The sequence below is a fragment of the Etheostoma spectabile genome, unplaced genomic scaffold (genome assembly GCF_008692095.1).
Source record: "Etheostoma spectabile isolate EspeVRDwgs_2016 unplaced genomic scaffold, UIUC_Espe_1.0 scaffold00018858, whole genome shotgun sequence".
Taxonomy (NCBI): Eukaryota; Metazoa; Chordata; class Actinopteri; order Perciformes; family Percidae; genus Etheostoma; species Etheostoma spectabile.
In genome coordinates, this window is record NW_022604523.1 from 146,890 (window position 1) to 174,727 (window position 27,838).

At 41.3% G+C, this 27,838-nt stretch overlaps 1 non-coding gene and 1 pseudogene across 1 annotated transcript; one reads left to right on the forward strand and one right to left on the reverse strand.

Moving 5' to 3' along the window:
• Positions 1–356: 356 nt before the first annotated feature.
• LOC116682857 (zinc finger protein 665-like) lies at positions 357–27,804 on the forward strand (annotated as a pseudogene).
• Positions 27,721–27,792, reverse strand: trnas-uga (transfer RNA serine (anticodon UGA)). Its single transcript has one exon. It is a non-coding gene; the product is annotated as a tRNA-Ser (tRNA).
• Positions 27,805–27,838: the final 34 nt, after the last annotated feature.

Sequence of the window (27,838 nt, forward strand, 5' to 3'; positions counted from 1 at the left end):
TATATATATATATATATATATATATATATATATATATACTGTATGTATGTATGTATGTATGAAATATATACAGCAGTTTGACATTGTACCATGCCCTCAAAGTTGAAGGTTTGGTATTTTGACACTAAGGTGCAGACCCGCAAATAACCTTACAACATGGCAACAGATAAAAGGAATAATCCAAATTAGCAGCTAGAATGAGAATGTATTTCCTAAAAAACACAGTGTGAGGAGATGTTCTTCTGTCTGCACTCACCTTTCCAGTGAGGAGAACACATGGGAGCCACAAGACAACCTGTACCTGGACGTTATCACCGAGTACCTGCAGAAACATGATGAGGAAGAGGAGGAGAAGAAGGAGGAGGAGGAGGGCAAGAGGAAAGGTGTCAGGGAGGCCTCGGGAGACTCAGAGGAGCGAGGGAGCAAGAGGAAGAAGGAGGAGGTGAGTGAAGGAAAGCGGTTACTCCAGACTGAAGAGACCAGGAATCTAATCTCAATATGTCTTTTAGGATTTTTATATAAATGACTCTCGACATTGCGATATGCACATGCATATACATACATGTCTAGTAGTCGGGCTGCAATGGATCACCAAACTCACGGCTCGGTTTGAATCAGTTTTCAGTCAATATATTATATATAGCACATTTAAAAACAACCATAGTTGACCAAGGTATCTTAACAAGCTAAAAAACAAAACAACACAAAACAAAATAACCAACAGTAGAAATAAAAGAAACGTTCCAGGTATCAAAGCTCAACTTGAGTTGAAAGCCAAAGACTAGTAGTGGAGCTTAAGCAAAGACGGCAAAGGCTCGGTCTCCTTTTTTTTCTGACCTGGATCTGGTCTCATCGTTGAGCATCTGATTGGAAGAACTCGGTACCTCGACAGGAGTGATGTGGAACAGCTCCGATAAATAAGAAGGAAACAACCCATTTAAAATCTTGAGAAACAATCTTTTAATGGAGCATGGCCAAAAAAGGTGTGATGTGGTCCCGCTTTTTGGTCCCGGGTTAAAAGTCGAGCAGCTGTGTTCTGGACTAACCAATCAGCGGAGGGATGACTGATCTAATCAACACACAGAGTTACAGTAGTCTAATCGAGACGTAATAATGCATATATGACTCTTTCTACGTGTGCAACAGGTAAGGCTTGACCTTAGTCCAAAGAACCAGCTGGAAGAAAGTGGTTTTAAAAACAGAACTAATCTGTTTGTCAATTTCAAAGCGCACACCCAGATTCATCGAAGAAGGACAAATATGGGAACCTAAAGAGCATCTACACAGGCGCTAAAATGTTCAGCACAACCAAACATAACAATGTCAGTATTGAAAATTCTGATCCAACCATATTTTCAGACCCCTCAGGCAGTTCAGCAAAGGCTGGAGTGTGTCCTCATCAATGATTTTTACAGGCAAATAGATTTGCTCATCTTCTGCAAAACAATGGAAGGAAATGTTATGTTTTTTAAAAATGGACCCTGTTTCCTCGTTAGTAGCATGCTGCTGGTGGTCTTGCAATGGGATTGACTGTCCTAATAAAACCGTAGAAACAACAGGGCGACGCTGCTGTGAAAGCTCCCGAACATCATTTATCAGTCTGGTTGTTAACCCTCTCCGTATTTTCCACATACTCCAAATGTTTATTAATGTGCATTATTATTTTCTTCTATTTCTGAACCACATCCAACTTCACTTGTAAGGTCAAATCCAACTTGGTAGTTAACTTCCTGTTGGAGAAATAAATCTTCCTGGATCTCCGAATCAAACATGGGGGGTGGGGTGTTTCAGCAGCCAGTTTTCACTAGTTTTTTAAAAGCTTATTGCCTACATCTTTGTAATATAATAAACACTGTGAAACTATTTCAGCTTGTGGAGGCCTGGTCTTGCAATGGCATAGTGTCACAATATTTTCATCTGTATTTATGTCATCTTTTAGTTTAACTTGTTTAATATTTAAATAGTGTTTTCTTTCTAAATGATCTGATAATGTTGTGGAGCCGTTGTTTTCACCTTGATTTGACTAGTTTATAACTGGACCCATCATTACTAAACCTAGCCATCACGAGCCCCCCCCCCTCAGTTAAATTGGGAAACTTTCCTGAAAAAATGTAGAATATTTCTGAACTTATAAAAGTTATGAGCACTACATTGGCTTCTAGGGCTGCACGTTTATGTCAAAAATGATAATGACGATTATTTTGATCAAAATTTTGATTGCGATTATTCTCACGATTATTTGTTGATTTTAACCAAAACTAATTTTATTGTCACATAGGCTATTTATAACTGCGAGAGGGAGTGTGATGGACGGTACTCACCGAGAGACGACTGACTCATTATGAATGGGTCCAGCACGGGTCGAATGGCGGATACACACGTTGTGTGTATGAAACGTCTGTATCTTCACTGCGCTGCATTTTTATGAACTATGATATTCTGGCCATGGGTCACATCTCTGGCCCAGGTCCAGGTCCCGGTCTCAGTACAGCAACTGCGTCTCACACGCTGTTACTCTACCAACTGAAGTTAGTTGCATTCAATAACTTCTTCTGTGTTTTTCGCCGTAGTGGCCGCGATAGCAGAGTTACCATGGAAACACTGGGACAAATACTGGTTTGTCCCTCATACTTAACAATATACAGCTGTGTTAAAAAAAAATTAAAACTGTAGACAAATATCAGAAGTGTGGACCGGCGGCCACTGTGTGGCGGGGCGCGGAGAGTAAGAGGAGAGAGAGTAGGACGAGAGAGCGTAGAAAGATCCAACACAGGCACGGCTTTACAGGAATGGGTCATGTAACTAATTAAACCATATTCATATAAACAGCATTGCAGCGGATGCGAGGACATTAGCACCGGTGCGTCCTAGAGGAGCTAACAGCTAACAGACGCTAACTAGCACCGACTAGCACTGGTCACTGCTGTTGTCTGAAAAACAACAGATGGGACAAAGTGTTGCGTTTACTGGTAAACTGGTAAAACTTGAGACTGATGTATTACCGACTGCTATCTGTTGAGTTTTCCTCACGCTACTCTGTCCTCTGGGACTGTCTACATCTAGAAACTTAGCTGTGCGGTGCAGTAAACTACTCTGACTGGCTCATGAGCAGACGGCTTTACGGAGCGGGAGATTGGCTTTGCAAAAAACACGGAGCGTTCTATGAAGTGACACTTTATAAAAAATAATCGCTCGATCACGCAAATTTGATTGTGGGAAGTCCAAATCGTGATCACGATTAAAATTTGATTTATTGTGCAGCCCTATTGGCTTCCATAATAACATGTCTGCAACCGGCACACATTTTCCTTCATTTTGTCATGAACTATTGTATGAAGAATGAGAGCAAGTCCAGGGTTTAAGAAAGTGGTTCACTAACTCTCTCTCTCTCTCTCTCTCACTTTGTCTGTTACTATAGAAACAGAGAAGCGGGGATGGACCAAAATGTCACCACTGTCAACACTGTGACAAATCCTTTACAACATCTGGAACTTTAAAGATTCATCAGAGAGTTCACACTGGAGAGAAGCTGTGATCTATGTGGGGCAGCTTTCAGACTGAAGAGTTACCTAATGATACATCAACGCAGTCACACTGGAGAGAAGCCGTACAGCTGTGATCTATGTGGTAAAACCTTTTCTTGGAGGGGTAGCCTAGTAATCCACCAACGTGTTCACACCGGAGAGAAACCGTACCGGTGTGAACAATGTGGGAAAACCTTTACTAATAGTAGTGGCTTTAAATCTCACCAGCGCAGACACACTGGAGAGAAGTTGTACAGCTGTGATCTATGTGTTGAAGCCTTTACTCATAGTTATACCTTTACGAGACACCAGCTCGTTCACACCGGAGAGAAGCCGTACTGGTGTGAACACTGTGGGAAAATGTATTCTCAGAGGAGTGCTCTTAAAACACATCTACGCATTCACAATGGAGAGAAGCCGTACAGCTGTGATGAATGTGGTAAAACATTTTCTAAGAGCGGTAGTCTTAAAAGACACCGACGTGTTCACACCGGAGAGAAGCCATACTCGTGTAAACAATGTGGGGAAACGTTTTCTCAGAGAAGTAGCCTTAAACGACACCAGCGCATTCACACTGGAGAGAAGCCGTACTGGTGTAAACACTGTGGGAAAATGTATTCTCAGAGTAGTGCCCTTAAAACACATCCACGCATTCACACTGGAGAGAAGCCAAAATAGTCTGAACAAGTACATTAGCTTTAAATAAGCAAAACTACAAAGTGACATATGAAAGTGCAGCTTCAAGAAAAAACAAAAAACAATAACTACAGTGGGGTTCGAAAGTTTGGCCACCCTAGGAAAAAATGTCTTATTAATGTGCATAAAGAAGGAATAATCTCCAAAAGGCCTCAAATGACAGATTAGACATTTGTGTAATATGTCACAAAAAGTTAGATTTTATTTCATCATTTACATTTTCAAAATAACCGAAAACAAGAAAATGCCGTCTGCAAAAGTTTGGGCCCCCTGCAGAGTTTATACCTTGTACCTCCCCCAGCTTGGAAACGTTTCTTGTAGCCAGCCAAGAGTCTTTAATTCTTGTTGGAAGTATCTTCGCTCATTCTTCCTTTCAAAAGTCTTCCAGTTCTTTGAGATTTCTGGGCTGTCTGTCACACACTGCTCCTTTAAGGTCTATCCATAGATTTTACGTTATGTTGAGGTCAGGAGATTGTGAAGGCCATGGCAAAACCTTTATTTTACGCCTCTTGATGTAATCCACCGTGGATTTTGAGACGTGTTTAGGATCATTATCCATTTGTAGAAGCCATCCTCTCTTTAACTTCAGCTTTTTCACTGATGGCATCGAGTTAGCGTCCAAAATTTGCTGAATTTGTATTGAATCTATTTTTCCTTATACCCTTGAAATGTTCCCTGTACCATGAGAACAGCTGATTGTATTCAGGGGGAAGTTTGCAAGCTTTTGGCTAATTCTGGGATTTTTAACCCATGTACAATCATTTGTTTTATTAATTTGATCTGTCTTCTTATTAAATAAACTGAACTGAGTTGAACTTTGACATTTAGTTCCTTCTTATTTTACAGATTCATTCTTTTTTATGACACTCTTATGCCATCATACTTCAGTTTATCACAAACATTCAACATCAACACACATCTGGAGATACGTGGTTTTCATTGGACAAGAAGGAAAAAAAACCTGAAAAGTAACTAGAAACTCCCCTTCAGAAAATGGCGTAGTTTTGTGGCGATGTTGTGCGTCCATGTTTGGTTAAAACCTCGGCGCTCTGTATCGACCTCTCTTTCTTTCCCATGAGCGGATGTTTTTGAGGGATAACAGCTGATTCCCGGCCATGTTAATGTCTCCCATTCAGTTCTCAGCTCGCCGCCACAGGGGTCAGACCGTTCTCTTAATACGTCCATGGGTCCGACCGCTCCCACACGTTACACTTCTTCTACTTCTTTTTAATTGCGCCTTGCAACCAGAGAAGAAGAGGCTGCATACGTTGGACCAAAAAAGAAAGCCCAGGTCTGGTGCAGTGGTTATAGCCTGTGTGATTTCTTTATTTTTCTTCCTTTCAGTTTTCATTAGTCAAACTTCTTTTTACTCAGTAACGGATAGGATTAGTAATGTAGCAAAATACAATCCTTCACCTTAAAATCAAGTACATTTTAATAAATGCTCAATACAGTAACGTAAGTAATGTATTTCCTTATTTTCCACCTCTGCCAATACCTCACTGTCAAGTGTTTATTAAATGTACCAAATTGAGTGAACAATGTGAATTTCCCCTCACCAGATATATGTATAAAGGGATGTCTTTCCTCTACATCTGTGTTACTTCTTGACATTAATAGAATAATTCTACAACGTATGAATTTCAGGTGTCGATGTGCATTTGATCTGATGACGCCATGACGTCTTCATAACTTCAGAGTCATAGAGTTGTCAGAACCAGTCCAACCTGTTCCCAGAGCCAGTCAGTGTGAGAGAAGTCCCCCATCAGATGATGGAGTTCTACTATCTGTCCACTAGATGGTGCTAACTGACCATCTAATGAGCTAAAGAGCAGCAGCTTGTACAGCAGCAGGTATCTCTCCAAGTGGCATCCGTGTGACATATACATCGACGTATACGTTGTACATTTAGCTTTTAATACTTACTACCTTGATACTTCCTCCACAACAGCCCCTGTTTCTCATGTGGCTCCTCGGGAAAATAAATTGCCCCCCCTTTCCCTAGGACAACGTATGTAGGAGACTGGCTAAATTAATTCACATGCATCTACTCATACGGGCTATTTAGTTGTGTAGAAGCGAGCGGCTAGTCTGGGGGATTTGCAATATAACTGCTTATGTTTGTGAAGAAAAGAAGGATGGCCCTCAGAACTAACCATGTTTGGTACTTTCACTTTTAAACGACTGTTTGAAGACGTATGAGACGGTCTGAACTAAAATTGCACATTAAACCTTTCTAAGAGTCTTAAAGGTCATGTGTGACATCTGTTGCTAATGATACTATTGTATCCCACATTATTACATGTCTATGCATTTCTATAGATTTTTCTTTAATTGAAAACAAAACAGTTGAAATTTATGACCCCTTGTCCTATTTTCACTACATGGGAGAGATCCCCCCCCCCCGCCCCATTTTACAGTTTTTTTAATGTAGGTTAGTAACTTTGACTTAAAGTACATTTTAAAATAACTGCTTATTACTTAAGTAACGTTTCAAATAGGTATTTTTACTTGTACTTAATCATTATTTTATCAAAGTATTGATACTTTTACTAGAGTACAATATTTTACTAGTTTTTCTGATGTGTCTTTTTTCCAGAAACATAGTTTGTCATTCTGCAGAACCTGAAGAACTCTTTAAGGTCGGGCTGTTAAAAATAAGAGGAGTGAGTCTGAGTCTGATCTGGCGCTGAGCTGCAGGGTTGGTCTTAAAGGGCTGAGGATGAAAACTACGTCTCTGTCTTAAAGGGCTGAGGATGAAAACTACGTCTCTGTCTTAAAGGGCTGAGGATGAATACTACCTCCCATGAGTATTTTAATAATGTTCCTAACACTTGATCCGTTCTGTGTTGTTGATGCGCCGGGGAGGGAAACAAGAAATAAAAACACAAACTCTCAAAACCAAAACTGCAGATCCGCTCACTGACAGTCATGAAGTCATTTCCTGTATATCGGTAGTTTAATGTAAAAGAAATTCAGACACTTTATGATCCATTTCTGTGTGAAAGGGCCGCACACACCTCGTAAAAAAACACACAAACTGTAGTGTCAGTCTGCTTGTAGAGCAGATAGTTAAGTTCTGGCTGTAATAGGCCTGTGTGGTTAACTCAGCTGCAAACGCCAGTAATAGATCTCTATCTTTGGTTGGTCTGGAGTCTGGTCAGGTCTACCCGGTGGCACTGAAGCTCGGGATGGGATAGGAGCGCCAACCCTCTAATACGCACCCCCACGCTGCTCTCTGGCTGCTGTCACCAGTTTGGTGATTCTGGTGAATCGTAGTGTTGAACATCAGCTCCCCTTACGTTACGCGTGCAACGCAGCCGGCCTGCAGAGTTAAAACACTTCTATTGTAGGATTATGATATATGGTCTATTGGTTAAGCATCATTAATCCCTTTAAGGGAGGGGGGGCACATTTTGTCCCCACCAGGCATAAAGTAATTCAGCTGAGTCAGGGACATGTAGACCAGAAAGGGGGTTATCCCTTAGACCGTTAATATTAATAATATGATTGATATATATACAGTCTATGGGTAATCCCACGGATCCCCTTTATTTCTTTCCAGCTACAATATAAAGTGCAGCTTCCAGCATGAAGCGTATCCCACAATCCACTGCAACATGAGGTCACACAGGTGGGACGCCGCCTGTGCTCCAGAGACCCGTCGACAAATGTAAGTAGATATTAAATTAATTTCTAACGCCGCTGCTTTTGCTGTGTTGATTTGCGAGGTGCAGTCAGGAGAAAGATGCTTTTATTGTTTTAATTTGGAGATATTCTCCTCACCCAAGAGGGAGGGAGCGGTGCATGTAAAGCTAAATGTCAGACAAAAACAAGCAGTAAAAAAAAAAAAAGTACTAAGATAGTAAATATTAACAGCTAAATGTACTTAAATTATCAAAGTAATATGTGACACGGAGGCCACTTAGAGAGATACCTGCTGCTGTACAAGTTGCTGATCTTTAGCTCATTAGATGGTCAGTTAACTCTATCTAGTGGACAGATAGTAGAACTCCATCATCTGATGAAACTCAGTACACAGAGACCTCAAATTGTCTGACAACAACAGGAAGGTCACAAATGTGAAGGAGGATCAGTCATATCCTGATTATCCAGACAGATTTGACTACTGGTGTCAGCTGTTGTGTAGAGATGGTCTGACTGGTCGCTGTTACTGGGAGGTCGAGAGGAGAGGAGAGGTTGAGATATCAGTGGGTTACAGAGGAATCAGAAGGAAAGGAGACAGTGAAGACTGTTGGTTTGGATGTAATGATCATTCCTGGAGTCTGTTGTGCTCTGATGAATATGTTTACGCTGTCTGGCCAAATAAGAGAAGAACAGTCCTCACTTCCTGCTCTGTCTCTAACAGAGTAGCAGTGTATGTGGATGTCCCTGCTGGTTCTCTGTCCTTCTACACAGTCTCCTCTGACTCACTGATCCACCTCCACACCTTCAACACCACATTTACTCAGCCTCTCTATCCTGGGTTTGGGTTCTGGTCTGGTTCCTCAGTGTCTCTGTGTCCTCTGCAGGACTGAGAGTCTCTCCTGTGAACAGAAACACTGACTGAAGACCAGCTGCTGAAATCAAAGTTCAGTCTGTTCACCATCACACACACTCTGCACTGTGAAGCAGATCTGAGACTCAAACACAAAAACATTCATCTGATTTCATCTCTGGTTATCAACATTTGAACTGTTTGACTAAAACACTTCATGATATGTCACATCTAAAAATTAATCAACTTGTATTGGTCACTATTATGTCCTTTATACTTTCAATCATATTGTAAAATATTTAAAATGTGGTAAACAAATGTTTCTATAAACAATCATCATATAGTCTAATGTTTCTAAATGCTTTTAATAAAATCTATATGTTTCACTATTTGTTCATTTGATCATATCATGATTTCATTCATCAGTTGTCTCTCTTTACTGGGATTGATACATCCCCCCATAATAAAAAACTATGTACCTCAGTGCAGCCTACTCCAAATACCTATTATATTTCCTTTACATACATAAAGACATTTGCACCATAAATTAATGCAGAAAAGACACAAATTGTTGCAGAAAATGAAGTGTCCCCCCCCCCCGCCCCCCATGTTGAACCCAAGGTTTTGTCTTATTTTCAACTCCTATTTAAAAGGTAAAGTTTGCGTCCACTAAAGGTTCAATTGTTGTCTCTGACAGACTCAGATTATTATTCTAATAATATTATGGGATGGATCCCTACAGAGATAGACCTTTAGTTAAAGAGTAAGATCCTTTTAGTTTAACATGAATCAACCCCGAAATCACTATCACCAAACCCACCAGACTCCATGTAAATAATCACTACTTTTAGCGTGAATAGAGCAGCATTTCCCCACCAGACTCCATGTAAATAATCACTACTTTTAGCGTGTATAGAGCAGCATATCTCCACCAGACTCCATGTAAATAATCACTACTTTTAGTGTGTATAGAGCAGCATGTCTCCACCAGACTCCATGTCAATAATCACTACTTTTAGTGTATAGAGCAGCATATCTCCACCAGACTCCATGTAAATAATCACTACTTTTAGTGTGTATAGAGCAGCATATCTCCACCAGACTCCATGTAAATAATCACCACTTTTAGCGTGTAAAGAGCAGCATATGGTTACATTTATTTCAGCTTGAATGTGTGATACACCCTTAAGGGATAACATAATAACCAGCGTAGCGTTTAGTACGAATTTCAAATTTTATTGGTAAGCAATATTAACGTAGCGGGGAAACAAAGAAAGCGGAACCAATGTGCGGGTATCGGTACACCACGGTGCCCAGGTGACGGACACTCTTTGGAGACGAGGATGGCGGTTTGTTTTCTCACTCACTGATGCCGTAATTCTGCTTTCCAGGTTGGTACTCGGTAAAAATGACAAAAGACGGTTTCCTTCTGCCGTGTGTATGGTGTACTGAAGCTGTGGTGGGTTAGTTATGGAGTTTATGATGTGTAAAGGCGAGCTAAAGAGCCGCGTTTGTAACCGGAAACGGGTTTCGTAAACAATAGAGTTAGCGGCTAGCTAACAGGGGCCTGTTGCACGAAACTAGGATAAGGGATTAAGCCGGGATATTCAAATTATCCTAGATGAATTTAGCTTTGACTCGTTTGCACGAAACCAGATTGAATTAAGACCAGCCAAGTAACCATGGAGATTTATTCTTTGCGGCTTGCCTGGTCCAGAGCAGGCTAACAGCCAGGCTAAGATTAATCCTGGAGTCTCATGTGTCAAATCAGCTGCCGTCTGATCCGAAATAAACGTGTTTAACAGTAATTCCGTTGTCTTCTGCATGTGTTCTGCTTTATTTTTATTAACATGCATTAGCCTACTTGTCACTAACCCTACTACAGCTGTTTAGATGTTAGAAATGGTTGCACTGGCACCCAGATGCGGAATGGGACTTTTCCCGGTGGGACGGTAGTGTGTCGATGCTGCCTGACGTGTGGCCGGTGGCAGACCTGTGCGTCGCGTCAGTGTCCACTCTCTCTGTAAAAGTAGAGATGCGCAGCGTCCGTGGTCTCAGCTTCAGGTTTATACAGGACGCGCTCCGGAGATTAAGTGTGATGATATTAATGTAGCGATATTCCCAGATGATATTAATGGCAGACTGGTCAGAGACCAATACATTCAGGATTTAATTTTCTTGCCGCTTGCCCTTCTCTAGTAAAGGACAGTTTGTGTTACTCCTTAATAAGTAGGACTAATGTTTTTTATTATAGCTTACATTGGTTTCACAACCTTCTCAATTATGGCGGTTTTCCACTGCGTGGTATCTACTCGACTCGCCTCGACTCGCCTTTTTTGGTTTACCATTACGAAAAAAAGTCCCTGGGACCTGCTACCAGGTACTTTTTTTTAGTACTACCTCAGTCAAGGTTCCAAGCGAGCCGAGGCAATACCAAAAGGTGACGTGAAAACCTGCAGACTGCTGGTTGGTCGGATCACTGCGTTTTTAGCAAACAAGAGTGCGGAGTGTGTGAACAAACGGGACATTTAAAAAAAATCTAGCCGGACACTGACAGATTATCCACTCTCTGCACTATTCTCACTTTTCAACTGTTCGGGCTACTAGCGGCTTCATGTCGTTTCCAGTATTGCACACTGTTACTTTAAAAAAACAAGACAATATATATAACAAAAGTTTTTATTTAGCTTTTCAAGTAGCGCATCAAACCCTCCCAAACTTCCCGGTCTTCTTCCTCTGCCCCCTGTGACAGTGTCCCCCCCGGCTCTGCTGGCCCAGATGTATCCCAGTCGTTGTCATAAACTTCTCCATGACTCTCATAAAGATTATACGAAGCCCAGCAGGTCAGAACCAGAGATCTCACCGGTCGGACATCGCCCACCAGACGGTGTGCGGCGGCGATTTTGCAAAGCGTGAATGCTCTGAAACACAAACAGTACACAGCACACATGTTGGTGTGTAATCGTGGTTGCTAAAGTTAATGGACTTTATACAACGCTAGCGTATAGTAAATACTGACTGCGACGCTGAACACATGCAAATGTTAGCTAACGTTACCAGGAAACTTAACTTACCCTTTTGTGTCGGCGAACAACCGTCATGTCGACGTCTGAACTCCGTCAGAATTCCCAAACTCCCGTTTTTTAGCGGTGATTTTTGTTGCTTCCTTCAGCTTCTTTTGAAACAAAACATTTCTTCTGGCTGCGGCAGGTAGCCGACGTGCTGTTGTGAGTCGCACTGAAAATTACGTCATCACGCGTTGCTATGGTGACCAGCTACGCTGAGGCTTTACTCAATCTGCAATGGAAAACGGACATAGAATGGGCCGAGGCAAGCCGAGCCGAGCCGAGGCGAGCCGTTACCAGCAGTGGAAAAACGCCATTAGTCTCACATCCCTGGACCAATAACGTGGCCTATATACAGCACGTATGTAGTGTAGTTTACATTCATCACACCGGGAACACAACAATGCTTCTTAATCTTTTTATTTTGGTGCGGTCACTTGTCAGAAGAATACAAAAACATGAATATTGTTTTACATATGCTCACAGCGTGTATTGAAGTCACTTACTACTTTTTCTAGTTGTTGTCCCTTTCTGATTGTTCTGTATGAACATTAATTGTACAAAGAATTAGATATAGCTTATAGAGATTTGTGCATATCGTTGTAAAACATGTTCTCGCGTTGTGAATAAGGGTTTGAAATTATGCCTAGAGTCCTTAGGGTCCATTTCCTGAGGAACATTATCCCTCTGCTCACTTTTAAGGCAAATGCTATATTTTTACACCCCACAAATTCAGTCGGGTCCGCTATGTTGGGCTTTTTCTCTCCATTTGACAACAGCCGTATTTCCTTCTCTGCATATTATATTATTCCCCTCCTCGTTACTTTCCATATTATATTCTTCACCTCCTCGTTACTTTCCATCAGAAGCTGCTGCTCATTGGGTGAAACATGTGGCGCACAAGTCTTCTCATCTCTGCATCAGTAAATCTGTGATCGTTAACGTTGTCTATTTCAGTGATTCCCAAAGTGGGGGTCGGGACCCCCAGGGGGGTTGCGAGCCAGAGAGGGGGGGTCGCGAGCTGATTTCCAGAAATAAAATAAAAATTTAAAAACGATTAGAAATAGCATAGAGTTAGCTATGATTTTAACACAAGATAAAACTAGTGGCTAAATTTAAAATAAAACCAAGCAACTAAATAAAAAGGGAACAGCTGTTTTGATTTTCTTTCTTTCCAGTAGTGTCTCCAACATTAACACTACAACTGCCGGGATTCCAAAAGTACTGGAACCGCAAGATTCTAAACTCTATAATCTGTCATGATAAATACCTAATTGCAATTTTAATGCAGGTATTGTGTTAGGATATCTTAAATTAAACTAAATAACACCAAAATGTAAAATTTAACGTGTTTAATTATACACTTGAGTTGCCCAGGTGCTTCAATAACTCATATCATGGCATAGTAAAACGTAATTATTCCATTCACATCTGAAAAATATGGTATATAAACATGCAAATAACACCTAAAAGTATTTTCCTTGAACATTTATAACCTAACGTAACCTGTCACTGCCTCCGTGTTGGTGTCTGCTGTGGTGCGCATTGCTCCTCGGACCGCGTCCCCCCCCGCTGCTCGGACCGCGCCCCGCTCCCTTTCCTCCTCTAAACTCGTGTCTCAGCTCCTCTGCCAGTTGCTGCCTGAACTTCCTCCAGACAATGTCCCTGCTGGTGCCCTCCTTGGAGAGGATGTGTGTGATTCCAGGCAGTTTGAGGATGTATAAAGTTGTATAAACACGTAGGCAGCCCCCGGCCATCTAGCTCAGTGTCCCGCTCCTTCCACAGAGCGAGCGCCCGGCGCTGCCTTCTGGTCCAGAGCGGAGTCCATCCCCGCCGTACTCATGGTGGTAGCAGCGTTACCAACCCGGGCTTTACCTTCGCCCCATCGCTGATGCCCACAGTTGTTACTCCAGACCGATTAAAACCAACACCACGAAATACCGAATACTGTATGGCCGAAATAGGTAAAAGGGATTTTTTTTTTTTTGGCCTAGTGTGTAATGTATATAAAAACTATAGAGCTTTTTAACTTGCTGTGCTCCAAACATATTACACATCCACCTCATTAGGTGAGATTAAGTTCAAATTAAAGTAATGAGTAAATTACTGTAGAATAATGTCATGGCTGTTGTGTTATTTTGTGTCGTCAATATGCTCATGTTTGGATACGCCTGTAGTGCGTGCGCGATTGCGCGCAATGTTTATAGTGGGGGGGGGGGGGTCGCGAGTCACTTGCACCGTTACTTTGGGGGTCGCGGGCTGAAAGTTTTGGGAACCCCTGGTCTATTTGAGAAAGCCGTGAACGTGCATTTATCCCCGCTATCTCCACCTGGCTTGACATAGCTCCACCTCTTCATCCTGGCTCGGCAAACGTGCAACCGATTAAACCGCGATGAGCAGATCACACTAAATCAAGCTGCGCTTTTTCACTTATCCTGGATATCTTTATTCTACTTTTGTGCAACAGGCCCCAGGTGTGTATCGGGGTGGGATCATAGACAGCTAAAGGAATGGACCAACAGGTCCCGTTGTTTCCATGGAGACCAGTGAAGTCTATTTGAAGCTCTTTCCCGGTGATGCTGAGCGTTACTGCGCAGCCTCCAACTGAGCTTGAAGACGTAGATGTGACGTGACTAACATGCTAGTTAGCATTAACATAGGCACAGACTAATTACTGCTAACTATCATGCTAGTTAACATTAACATAGACACAGTCTAATTACTGCTAACTAACATGCTAGTTAACATTAACATAGGCACAGGCTAATTACTGCTAACTAACAGGCTAGTTAGCATTAACATAGGCACAGACTAATTACTGCTAACTATCATGCTAGTTAGCATTAACATAGGCACAGACTAATTACTGCTAACTATCATGCTAGTTAACATTAACATAGACACAGTCTAATTACTGCTAACTAACCTGCTAGTTAACATTAACATAGACTCATGGTAATTACTGCTAACTAACACGCTAGTTAACATTAACATAATTACGTTTGCTAATTACTGCTACTAACATAGGGTTGTGTGTGTGATTCTGGGTGCTGGTGCTTCCATTCCCTGGTAATGAGTTATTTTGTGGTTTTTAACGTATCCTGACAGGATTGTTGTTAAAATGTTGTTTAACTCTTAAAGGGGAGTTCCTCCTAAAAGTTCTACAGAGTATTAGAAAAGGAATGTATTATAAGTTGAACTATTATCCCCAGGTGTATGATGGTTCATGTTTTGACTCTGAAGTCGTTTGAATATTTATTTCCAGCCAAAGAGGGTTTATGATTTCCATGATGACATTAGTATAATGGAGGAGTTTTGGAGGTAGAAAGAAGAGATATATATTATTATTGAAACGGTACAGTAAAGGTAATATTTATTTTGGTAAGGACAAGACTATTTCTGGGAATTTGAGTGTGGAAGATTTTGCCCACTGAAAAATGGGGAGTAAAGAAAATGGTGTTACGGTTCTTAAATTGAAGTGAAACATGTTTCCACGAGGGGAATGTTGTTGTTGAGGACTGTTTTATGCTTTTGTGTTTCTGAGAATTTGTAATAAACAGAAAGAGATTTGGAGACGAGGACGGCGGTTCGTTCTCTCACTCACTGACTCCCTGATTCTGCTTTCCAGAATTCATTTGTTACCCCGGTTACTCGATTTGAAACCACCCCCTTGGGGCAGACGTCAAGCTGGCGACCGGAGCAGGAAAGAAGGAGGAAGAGGAGGAGCTTGCAGCAGTGAAGGAGGAAGAGGAGGAGGAGCAGCCTGCAGCAGTGAAGGAGGAGGAGGAGGAGCTTGCAGCAGCAGTGAAGGAGGAAGAGGAGGAGCAGCCTGCAGCAGCAGTGAAGGAGGAAGAAGCGGAATATGTGGTGGAGAAGGTTTTGGACCGCAGAGTGGTGAAGGGAAGAGTAGAGTTTCTGCTGAAATGGAAGGGGTTCTCAGAGTAAGTATGAGTCTATAATATTAATGCTTGGTACATATTGCAAATAAATGTCAGCATGGTATCATGCCCTCAAAGTTGAAGGTTTGGTATTTTGACACTACGTTGCAGACCCACAAATAACCTTACAAGATGGCAATAGAAAAATGGAATAATAGGAATGGTAATTAGAGTGAAAATGGATTGTCTAAAAACAAAGTGTGAGGAGATGTTCTTCTGTCTGCACTCACCTTTCCAGTAAGGATAACACATGGGAGCCACAAGACAACCTGGACCTGGACCTTATCGCCGAGTACATGCAGAAACACAAGGAGACAGAGGAGAAGAAGAAGAAGAAGAAGAAGGGCAAGAGGAAAGGTGTCAGGGAGGAGGAGGTGAGTGAAGGAAATAGGTAGGGCTGCACAATTAATCAAATTTTAATCGCGATCACGATTTTGGCTTCCCACGATCGACCAGCGCCGGTCCACGCTTCTGACATTTGTCCACAGTTTTAATTGTTATTAACACAGCTGTATATTGATAAGCATGAGGGCCAAACCGTTATTTGTACCAGTGTTTCCGCGGGTAACTGTCGCGGTCGCCACGGCGAAGAACACAGAAGAAGTTATTGAATGCAACTAACTTCAGTTGGTAGAGTAACAGCGTGAAAGACGGAGCTGCTGTGCCTGGGCCAGAGATGGGACCCATGGCCAGAATATCATGATTACAAATGATTACAATAATACAGTACCAATGCAATAATGAATGGTACAACATGAACACATGACTTAGGAAACTTCTGCTCGTTTTCAGCCCCAAAGTGGATCAGCTGCTGTGTCCTCCTGTGTGATACAGGATGGTAAGGCACGTAGCAATGTATCATAGACTGTTAATAAAAAAAAAAAATATATATATATATATATATATATATATATATATATATATATATATATATATACAGTCTATGCAATGTATACAGTCCATTCAAGGTAGAGAATGGACTGTTGTGCTAATCAACGTTAGCGATTAGCGTTATCGATTAGCATTAGCATTGCAAGCTAGCGATTTAAAAAAAGTTTCAGTTAGGATCATGGTTGCAAGTGTATATGTAAAGGACTAGACCATAAAACAAGACTGTCGTAATTTTTAAATCAATTATTTAAGCCGAAAATACTTACATTTATGCGTCTCTCTGGTCGATGCGGTAGCCATTGTTGCCTGTTGCACCATGTATATCCTACCCCTCGGTTTCAAGTATGCTCGCGTTCTCCCTAGATTTTTTCTTTCACTGTCTATGGTTTCTAGGGCCATGCACCCCGTAGCCCTCTATCACAAAACGTATTGGGACACCACTAGGTCCCGCGTGAACGCGCAAAAACGAGGGGAGAGACAGAAATGAGATGCAGCCTAAGCCTAGAGTCCTTAGGGTCCATTTCCCCAGGAACATAATTCTCTCTGCTGACTTTTAAGGCAAAGGCTAAGTAATAATACATTGTATTTACAGTGAGGAAAATAAGTAGTTGAACGCCCTGCTATTTTGCAAGTTCTCCCACTTAGAAATCATGGAGGGTCTGAAATTGTCATCGTAGGTGCATGTCCACTGTGAGACATAATCTAAAAAAAAATCCAGAAATCACAATGTATGATTTTTTAACTATTTATTTGTATGATACAGCTGCAAATAAGTATTTGAACACCTGAGAAAATCAATGTTAATATTTGGTACAGTAGCCTTTGTTTGCAATTACAGAGGTCAAACGTTTTCTGTAGTTTTTCACCAGGTTTGAACACACTGCAGAAGGGATTTTGGCCCCCCCTCCACACAGATCTTCTCTAGATCAGTCAGGTTTCTGGGCTGTCGCTGAGAAACCCAGAGTTTGAGCTCCCTCCAAATATTCTCTATTGGGTTTAGGTCTGGAGACTGGCTAGGTCACGCCAGAACCTTGATCTGCTTCTTCCAGAGCCCCCCCTTGGTTCTCCTGGCTGGGTGCTTTGGGTCATTGTCATGTTGGAAGACCCAGCCTCGACCCATATTCAATGCTCTAACTGAGGGAAGGAGGTTGTTCCCCAAAATCTCCCAATACATGGCCCCTGTCATCCTCTCCTTAATACAGTGCAGTCGCCCTGTCCCAGAAAAACACCCCCAAAGCATGATGCTACCACCCCCATGCTTCACAGTAGGGATGGTGTTCTTGGGATGGTACTCATCATTCTTCTTCTTCCTCCAAACACGGTTAGTGGAATTATGACCAAAAAGTTCTATTTTGGTCTCATCTGACCACACGACCTTCTCTCTTGACTCCTCTGGATCATCCAAATGGTCAATGGCAAACTTAATACGGGCCTTGACATGTGCTGGTTTAGCAGGGTAACCTTCCGTGCCATGCATGATTTCAAACCATGACGTCTTGGTGTATTACCAACAGTAACCTTGGAAACGGTGGTCCCAGCTCTTTTCAGGTCATGGACCAGCTCCTCCCGTGTAGTTCTGGGCTGATTCCTCACATTTCTTAGGATCATTGAGACCCACGAGGTGAGATCTTGCATGGAGCCCCAGTCCAAGGGAGATTGACAGTCATGTTTAGCTTCTTCCATTTTCTAATGATTGCTCCAACAGTGGACCTTTTTTCACCAAGCTGCTTGGACATGTCCCCGTAGTCCTTTCCAGCCTTGTGGAGGTGGAAAATTTAGTCTCTAGTGTCTTTGGACAGCTCTTTGGTGTTGGCCATGTTAGTAGTTGGATTCTTACTGATTGTATGGGGTGGACAGGCGTCTTTATGCAGCTAGCAACCTCAAACAGGTGCATCTAATTTAGGATAATAAATGGAGTGGAGGTGGACATTTTGAAGGCAGACTAACAGGTCTTTGAGGGTCAGAATTGTAGCTGATAGACAGGTGCTCAAATACTTATTTGCAGCTGTATCATGCAAATAAATAGTTAAAAATTCATACATTGTGATTTCTGGATTTTTTTTTTCTATTATGTCTCTCACAGTGGACATGCACCTACGATGACAATTTCAGACCCTCCATGATTTCTAAGTGGGAGAGCTTGCAAAATAACAGGGTGTTCAAATACTTATTTTCCTCACTGTATATAGTGCTTTACATGGTAGGCTACTCAAAGACACTTTACAGTAAAACCAGCACATTTATCACATAAAAACAAACATGAAACTAGCATATTTAAAGCAATTAAAACACAGTGTAGCCTACAACTTTGGAAAAAAATGTGGAGTGACTATAGGCTAAGTAGATATTTTTACATCCTTACACATTCAGTCGGGCCCGCTATGTTGGGCTTTTTCTCTCCGTTTGATAAGAGCCGTATTTCCCTTCCTGCATCTTATGTTCTTCCCCTCCTAGTTACTTTCCATATTATATTCTTCCCCTCCTCGTTACTTTCCATTAGAAGCTGCTGCTCATTGGGTGAAACATGTGGCGCATGAGTCTTCTCCATCTCTGCATCAGTAAATCTGTGATCGATACCATGGTCTATTTGAGAAAGCCGTGAACGTGCACTTATCCCCGCTATCTCCACCTGGCTGGACATAGCTTCACCTGTTCATCCTGGCTCGGCAAACGTGCAACCGATTAAGCCGCGATGAGCAGATCACACTAAGTCAAGCTGCACTTTTTCACTTATCCTGGATATCTTTATTCTACTTTTGTGCAACAGGCCCCCGGTCTAGACCGGACTCTGGGATGTTATTTACAGAAACCCAACAATTCCCACCAAGAGCAAGCACTAGGTGATAAAGGCAAGGAAAAACTTCCTTTAAGAGGCAGAAACCTCGAGCAGAACCATGGCTTAGGGTGGGGGGGCATCTTGTTGTTGGGGGTAAGAGAAAGAGACAGACAGACAGACAGACATAGAGAGACATGGAGAATTTTAGCAGAGGGTGTAGAGCAGGAACATGGAGGCAGCAGGTGACTCCAACCACAGATCCAGAGCCAGAAACACCTGCAGGAAGAGAGAGGAGGAGAGGGGCGAGAAAACACAAGACTCCAGGAAAGAGTGATTACAGAGTTAGTAACATGCATTAATGGGATGAGGTTGCGTCAGGCACGGCGCCAAGATTCCAGTTTTGGATGGGCCAGACCAATTTTGGGTGGGCCTTAAATTAAAACGTGTTATCAAATCCCTGTTTAACCTAATACAAATGACTAATATACTGTTATATTATCTGTGCTAACATAATAGAGATTTCAATAGCTTGATGCTCTTTAAATATGTTGTAAAAAAATATTGTACAAACGTTTTGTTGTATAGGACGACCCTATCGGACCGCTCTCCTTGGTTCTGACCAGAGAGGAGCGCGTTAGAATCTCCATTACGCACCATACCTGGCTGCGCTATTACGCAAAGCTCCATAGACTGAAATAGTGGTCAGGCATTTAATATTTCCCCAAAACATAATGTAGTTCTGCTCGTATAACAGGAGGCCGAATATTTCACAATTCTGTTTAATTGTTTTTATGTTTTCAACACTACAGATCAACAACACTGGCCGACAGTTTCATTAACACTCGGGCACAGAACTGGTTCATTGACGTCATCTGTCGTGTAAAACTCAAGTTATTTCCTTAAGAGACAAACTGTTACTGTAGTGTGATTCATGTTATAACCATATTTAACAAAAGGAAATAAATCACATTAACAACAGACACAGCGTCCATAACAAGGGGAACCCATGAGGGAAAAAGAACAGTAACAAGCTGATATAGAAATAGAAATGCGCCTGTAGATTTGTAACGGGTTATGAATCGATTATTTTAATATATCTCAATACAGAGTAGCCTTCACATACCTTAATCTTATCCCCTCATGGTACACAACTAAACTTGCTAAAATAGGCCTAGAAGAAGCGAACAGGGAACGACTCAGTTCCTCTTTTTCTCTCTGCTATGTTACTAACTTTCAACATGTATAGCTTTTTTAGTTTTTAGGTTGCCTCGCACACACACTGACACAAATTACAGCAGTAGTCGGCGGGGTTTGCTCTTGAAAATGTCAATGATTTCATCGAAGTTGAGAGTTACTATAAGCTCTCTTTCATATGTCAATAGACACAGAGACATAAGGCGAGATGTAAGCATGGTGCTCCTGTTTGGTGTTTTAATCCGGTTGACACTGGAAAAGACGCGTTCAGCATGGGTGTTTGGGAAAACGTCCTCATTGCATATGTCATTAGTCTGAAGGCTAGGAGACATCAGGACTGCTGCAGATGCCATGAGGCCATTTGTGTCACTGTGGAATCGAGAGTTTATTAAGCTGAGAGTCTATTAGCGCGTTGGAAATGTTGCGCAGATCACTGTCACTTAATAGACAAACAATTTTTTTTAAATTAAGTTATAAACTATTTAAGATTTAGACTATTTTAGCACAAATTATGAGATAATTTGCTATTTTTTAATAATTCTTTATAATTAAAATATATTATTTTTTTTAATGAAAATTTGTGGGTGGGCCTGTTGAAAAGTGGGGGGGCCTAGGCCCGTCAGGCCCACCCATGACGCCGTGCCTGGGTTGCGTACAGATGGAGAGAAGGAGGAGGAGAGAGGTGCTCAGTGCATCATGGGAAATCCCCCAAAAGTCTAGGCCTATAGCGGCGTAATTAAGTGACGGTTCAGGATTCTCCTGAGCTAGCCCTAACTATAAGCCTATTAAAGAGGAAAGTCTTAAGCCTACTCTTAAATGTGAAGATGGTGTCTGCCTCCTGAACCCAAACTGGAACCTAGATATGTCAATCCAAACTTTATTAACACACATGTAACCCTTTAGAGGGGGTGAACAGAAAGGGATCACTCTATATAATAAATATCTGTGGCCAGTGGGATCAGAAGTTCTATGTGGGGTGTGGGTGGGGGTGTGGGTGGGTGCGCGCACGTGCTAAATCCTGCAGGCGCCGTATCTATAGTTCTCCACTGGGCTGGGGCTCGCCATCAACGCCTTCAACTTCCAGGTAGATCAAAGGTTCAAAAGAGTCCAACAAAAAACCTGACCTACAATGAGTAAGGTCAGAACATTTGTTTAGCTTTCAATCATGAACTGTAGAATATAGTTCATGTTAACTGAACAATCATTGTAACATGAAAATCTGTAACAACCATTTTCAAAATATTCTTATTATTGAAAAAACCTTTTCAATATCATATCAAAGTATCGCTTACACATAATAATTAGAACACAAAATAACATACTAGTATGCTGACACACTGTGTACCCGCTGACATATGAGTGCATGCTTAGACACATCAGAAATAAAATATAACACTCAAAGATAATTCAAACATATCTTAATATGCTCAAAGTGCACAGATTACACAGATGCTTTAAGTGCTAAATCAACACAGTCAAATGTTTAACAATTATGCAACATATTGCACAGCGCTGAATTAAGTTTGCAGTTTTAAAACATCAAGCTAATAGTTCTAGCGCTTGTGAATGGTGTCTGACATTGTGCTAGTTAGCATCTCACCTAGCGCTTCATGCGCGCTAGCAGTAGCGGCTAGCGCTTAGCATGGTAGAACGATCGCTCACCAATGCGTTTCTTCATCAGGGAGGCGTCAGGTCTCTCCGACTGCATGCTCACAGGTCCAGGGCTCCCCACTGGATTGTCTCAAGAATTTTTTTTTTAAAATCACTTTTAGCAACTTTTGTTGATATATTTTCACGAGGTAGGCATCGTTTGACACAGGGTTTTCACTATGCTCTCCCAGCAGCTCGAAAAGGAAGTGAACTCTGCTCCGTGCAGGTCAACAGTCCGGGCTTCTTCCTGATTGGCTGACAGCACGTCTCCAACTCCTCTCCTTCAAAATAAGCTTCCTATTTATTTTCTCTTTATCTCAGTTTAATTGTTTTTGAGACAATTGAATGAATTGACTTCTTAATAAAGTTCTGGCTCTTTTAATATAGATTTTTGACCTTGGTTACACACACACAGCGTAACCATGGTAATGTAGCAGTGGAACTTAGACACAGACATGCTGTGAACGATGCTTCTGGTTTTACTTAGCTCGCTCCACCATGGCGCCTTACTAACTCACTCACTCTGTCTGTTGATATACAAACGCAGATCAATGGACATGATGTATATGCAGTTGCTTATTATTTAAGCAACTGCTTAAATAATAATATGCTAAATGTTTGCTAAAATGCAAATGAACCAATTGTGCAGGTTGCCCTTAGTGCAGTATTAGTATAGCGAAGAAAAAGGAATATTAGCAGTATTTGCATTTTTCTTTACAAACTCAAATGTTTACTGTATAAACTGAAAAGTGTGTCAGGGTTTGAATCCCTGCACCAATATTTAGTTGCATAACCATTATTTCTGAGAACTGCTTCATATCTGTGTTGCATGGAGTCACCTGTGAACAGGTATTCCAGCCCAGGACCATTGAACTACATCCTATAATTCCTCTGCATTACTGGGTTTGGCCTCAGAAACAGCATTTATGATGTCACCCTACAAGTGTTCTCTGGGATTGAGGTCCGGGGGTTGGGCTGGCCACTCCATAACATCCATCTGGTTCATCTGGAACCGAGACTTTGCTCCTTCCTGGTGTGTTTGGGTCCTTGTCTTGTTGAAAGACCCGTTTCAAAGGCATTTCCTCTTCAGCATAAGGCAACGTGACCTCTTCAAGTATTCTGATGTATTGGAACTGATCCATGATCCCTGGTATGTGATAAACAGGCCCAACACCACAGTATGAGAAACATCCCATAACCAGCATGCTTTACTGTCTTCACAGTGGACTGGGGCTTGATTTCCGTGCAGGGGGGTCGGAGGACAAACTGTCTGCGGCTCCTAGACCCAAAAAGAACAGTTTCCCTCTCATCAGTCCCCAGAATGTTGCTCCATTTCTCCGTTGGCTAGTCAATGTGTTCATTGGTTGTTTACCACGTCGGTCAGGCTTTGGATCCTTTTGGCAGAGCAGCTTCTAATCTTCTGCACTTCTTTATATGTTTCATATCATCTTTTTAATCAAAGTCCTCTGTTCCTCAGAGCAATGTCTGGAATGAGCCATTTTGCTGGGTATTTCAGTGTGAATTGCACTATAACCAGCATGCATAACATGTGCTTCCTTCCTTAAATATGTATATATACAGTATAAAGATTGATTTTGGGCCATAACTGACACCTGTTTCTACACAGAATCAATCAGCTCACTAAATGAACACAACACTGCTATTATTTTAAACATGCTCCTTTCAATTACAGATTCAATTCTACAGAATGAGCAGCATGCATGTCATGACTTTTGGTTTTCTAGGACTCTACAACACTTACTAGTAAATTATTTGCCATGTAGAAATATCACTTTCACCAAAAAATATGATTTATGAGTTTAGTGATGCTATTATTTTGAACACAACTGTACATCAAAGCAATTTTTTAAACATCCATGACCACAACATATGCGCCTGTGTTTTTCAGAGAAGCCAGTGATCCTCAGCAGTTTTATTCCAGAGCACAGCAGAAAGCTCTGCTGAGCTTCAGAACTGCTTGAGGAAATGTAGCTTGTGTGGACAATACCACAGTACACTACCATATTACGTACTTACACAATACTGCTGGCTATACAAGTTTGATTTAGCAAAAACGACAACTTAAAACAAAAGGTCAAAGGTCAACTGGTGCCCCTCATTGCTAATGCCTATCAGGGACAATGGTTCCAATTTACTTTACTGGAGTAGAGCTGTTCCAGCAACATGAAGACAACACGGTAACCCCTACAGATACCAGTGAGAGCTAAAAATCTCTGGGAAAATGTTACATTTACAACTTTCCCGGCACACAAAATCCTGGATAATCCCCCATTTGTTACCGGCTGGCTAAAGGCTGGCAACAAAATGGAGGCCACACATAAATTGATCAAAAGTAGTTTATCAAAAACTAACCAACACTGGATGTTACATTTCCTATAATGCAACTCTATAATATGTTGGCAGATAATTAAGAAAGGTAATGTGTCAGTCAAACAATGTTCCATAGACATGCTCTAAATGTTGTTTCTAGTTTAAGATAGAGCTCTACAACATGGCACCTCACTAACTCACTCTCTTGGTTTTTCTCTGTTGATAGAAACGGAGAGGAAGAGGAGTCAAACGTCACCGCTGTCAGCAGTGTAACAAATCCTTCACATCATCAGGAAATTTAAAGATTCATCAGAGAGTTCACACTGGAGAGAAACCCTACAGCTGTGATCAATGTTGGGCAGCTTTCACACAACAGAGTCACCTTAAAACACATCAACACATTCACACTGGAGAGAAGCCGTACAGCTGTGAACAATGTGGTGCAGCTTTTACACAGTGGAGTTCCCTAAAAAGACATCGACACATTCACACTGGAGAGAAGCCTTACAGTTGTGATCAATGTGGTGCAGCTTTTACACAGTGGAGTTCCCTAAAAAGACATCGACACATTCACACTGGAGAGAAGCCGTACTGGTGTGAACAATGTGGGGAAACATTTTCTCATAGTGATAACCTTAAAAAACACCAGCGTATTCACACTGGAAAGAAGCCGTACAGCTGTGAAGAATGTGGGGAAACCTTTTATTTGAGGGGTAACCTTAAAACTCACCAGCGCATTCACACTGGAGAGAAGCCGTACTGGTGTGAACAATGTGGGGAAACCTTTTCTCAGAGTGGTAGCCTTAAAAGACACCAGCGCATTCACACTGGAGAGAAGCCGTACAGCTGTGAACAATGTGGGGAATCCTTTTCTCAGAGTAGTAGCCTTAAAAGACACCAGCGCGTTCACGCTGCCTCGTTGTGAACATGTTTCAGAGCCAAGCTGTATCCTCCTCCGCATGCCCTGATAGTTGTGTTGTTATATTCTGATCTTCTCTCCACATTGAAGGCTGACCAGCAGTAACTTTATCTTCTGATCAGCATATATGTTATTGTGGATCAGCTGTACTGCCATTTAGGCACCATCATCAGTGCCTGAACCCATCCTTTTAAAAATATATTTTTTCTAAATGTATATATGTGAAAAAGAAAATTATAATAAAAATAATGTGTTTCTTCAGTAAATTGCTGCTAAATGTCAAAAACAACCACTAGATGGAAGAAGGCAGCGCTGGTATTTCAGTAGCACCGAAATGAGGCCCTGAAATCCCCGTTACTATTGGGTCCGATAGATACCAGGTGTTAAGGCACCGGTGCCGTACTAGCACCGGGTTTCGGTACCCAACCCTAACCACAATGTACCCACCGTGGGAAGGAGAAGCGCCAAAGGAGAAACAGTAAGATGTTTAAAGATGTTTTAGTTGGAAAACGTGTTTGAAACTTTTTTTATTTTGTAAAAACTTTCTTCTCATCTCTAGAAACATACAACTTTTTTTTGGCCAACAGGAAGTCAGTGTAATTTTCATTTTAGGAATACATTTTTGTACCCCTTATCTATTTCTAAACTCCCAAAAGTTGGCAGAAACTCTAACCTTTGAGCATTGAGTTTAATAAGTGCAAATTCAATATTTGTGTAAATTGGTCCAAACAGTCCTCATCATTACAACATACTAGAAGTTGGTCATTTTTTATTGTTTTTAAAAAAGTTATTGTTTTGTAGTTTAACATGTTTTGCTACCTTGTGGAATTTCATTTAATCTTTTTCTGACAATTCATATTTTCTGTGTCTGAATGTGGTTTTAAATCTGTTGAGGCCTGTTCAGACAATTAAACGAGGCCTCGTGCTGATTATTTGTGATTTGATTTGGTGGATTTATCCTTCCTGCCGTTTCTGTGTTCTCCTTGATAAGAGAACGTTTTCATCCACTAAAAGTGCTGAAAGACTCAGATTATTATTCTAAGTGTGTGACAACATTATGGGATGGATCCCTACAGAGATAGAGCTTTTAGTGAAAGAGTAAGATCCTTTTAGTTTAACATGAAACCCCGACATCACCATAACCAAACCCAGCAGACTCCATGTAAATAACCACTACTTTTAGCGTGTATAGAGCAGCATTTCTCCACCAGACTACATGTAAATAATTGTATCTAAAACAAAAGACATTTTAGTAACTATTTGACATTGATGTCTTTGGTCAATATATAATGCAACCCCCCCACCCTTTGATTGTTTCCTATTGATGAGTGACAGCTCATATCCTCAATCTCCACCAACTCCTGTTGTTTATATAGACAGCTGAAGACATGTAAGGGAAGAGAGAGAGAGAATGACATGCAACTAACACCCTCTTCACCAACTGAGCTACCCGGGCGTCCCACACCCACATATTCTGGGACTGCTCCGTGATACAGACACTGGAAAGACATTAAAGAGGAATTGGACAACATATCCCTCTGGGCCCTTTATTTTTCTCACTGGAGAAAACACCTGAAAACTTGCTGTTACATATTTTGTTAATGATTGCAAGAAACATGATCACTATCAATTGGATAAAGTCTAGCCGCCTTAAACATGAAATCAAACAGGTCCGTACAATGGAAAATATGACTGCTTCTTACAGTTGAAAGTATCTTTGTTTGTTAGAAGATGGTCCCCTGTCATTTGAGCTTTGATTTAGAATAATAATTTAAACATACTGTGATATGAAATGGTTTATTTACCCTGATTCCATGTAGTCAATATATATGTTGAATGACGTTCAACCACAAGATGACACTTATTTTTATGTTTTATTCTGCCTTTTTTGATGAAATGTAAATAGAATGTGCTTTATATGAGTTATGTTTATTATGTTTATTTTTAATAACCCATATTATTGAATCCATGCTTTTACTTCTATAAAAAGTGGTCTCATCCGGGACCTATCGCACCCTAAGCGAGAATCATAAACCTAGACCAATGAACAAGGAGAGTCATGTCCTGCTTGTTTTTTACTCATATTTTTTCTCAGTTGTTTCTGTTGCGTGCAGTTGAAGCAGGATATGAAAAATTGCCAACATGCTGTACTACATTTGTGCTGGCTCCTAATCTGGGTTAATTTAACAAAACTGGATTTAAAAGTACATATTAGGGTTGGAACAGCTCTTGCCTTGAGGGCTTGTCTGGGAGTTGAACCCAGGATCTCTCACACTCAAAGCGAGGATCATACCCCTAGACCAACGAGCCACTTAAAAACATTTTCAGCAATTAGCAAGTAGCAATTTTCCATCAA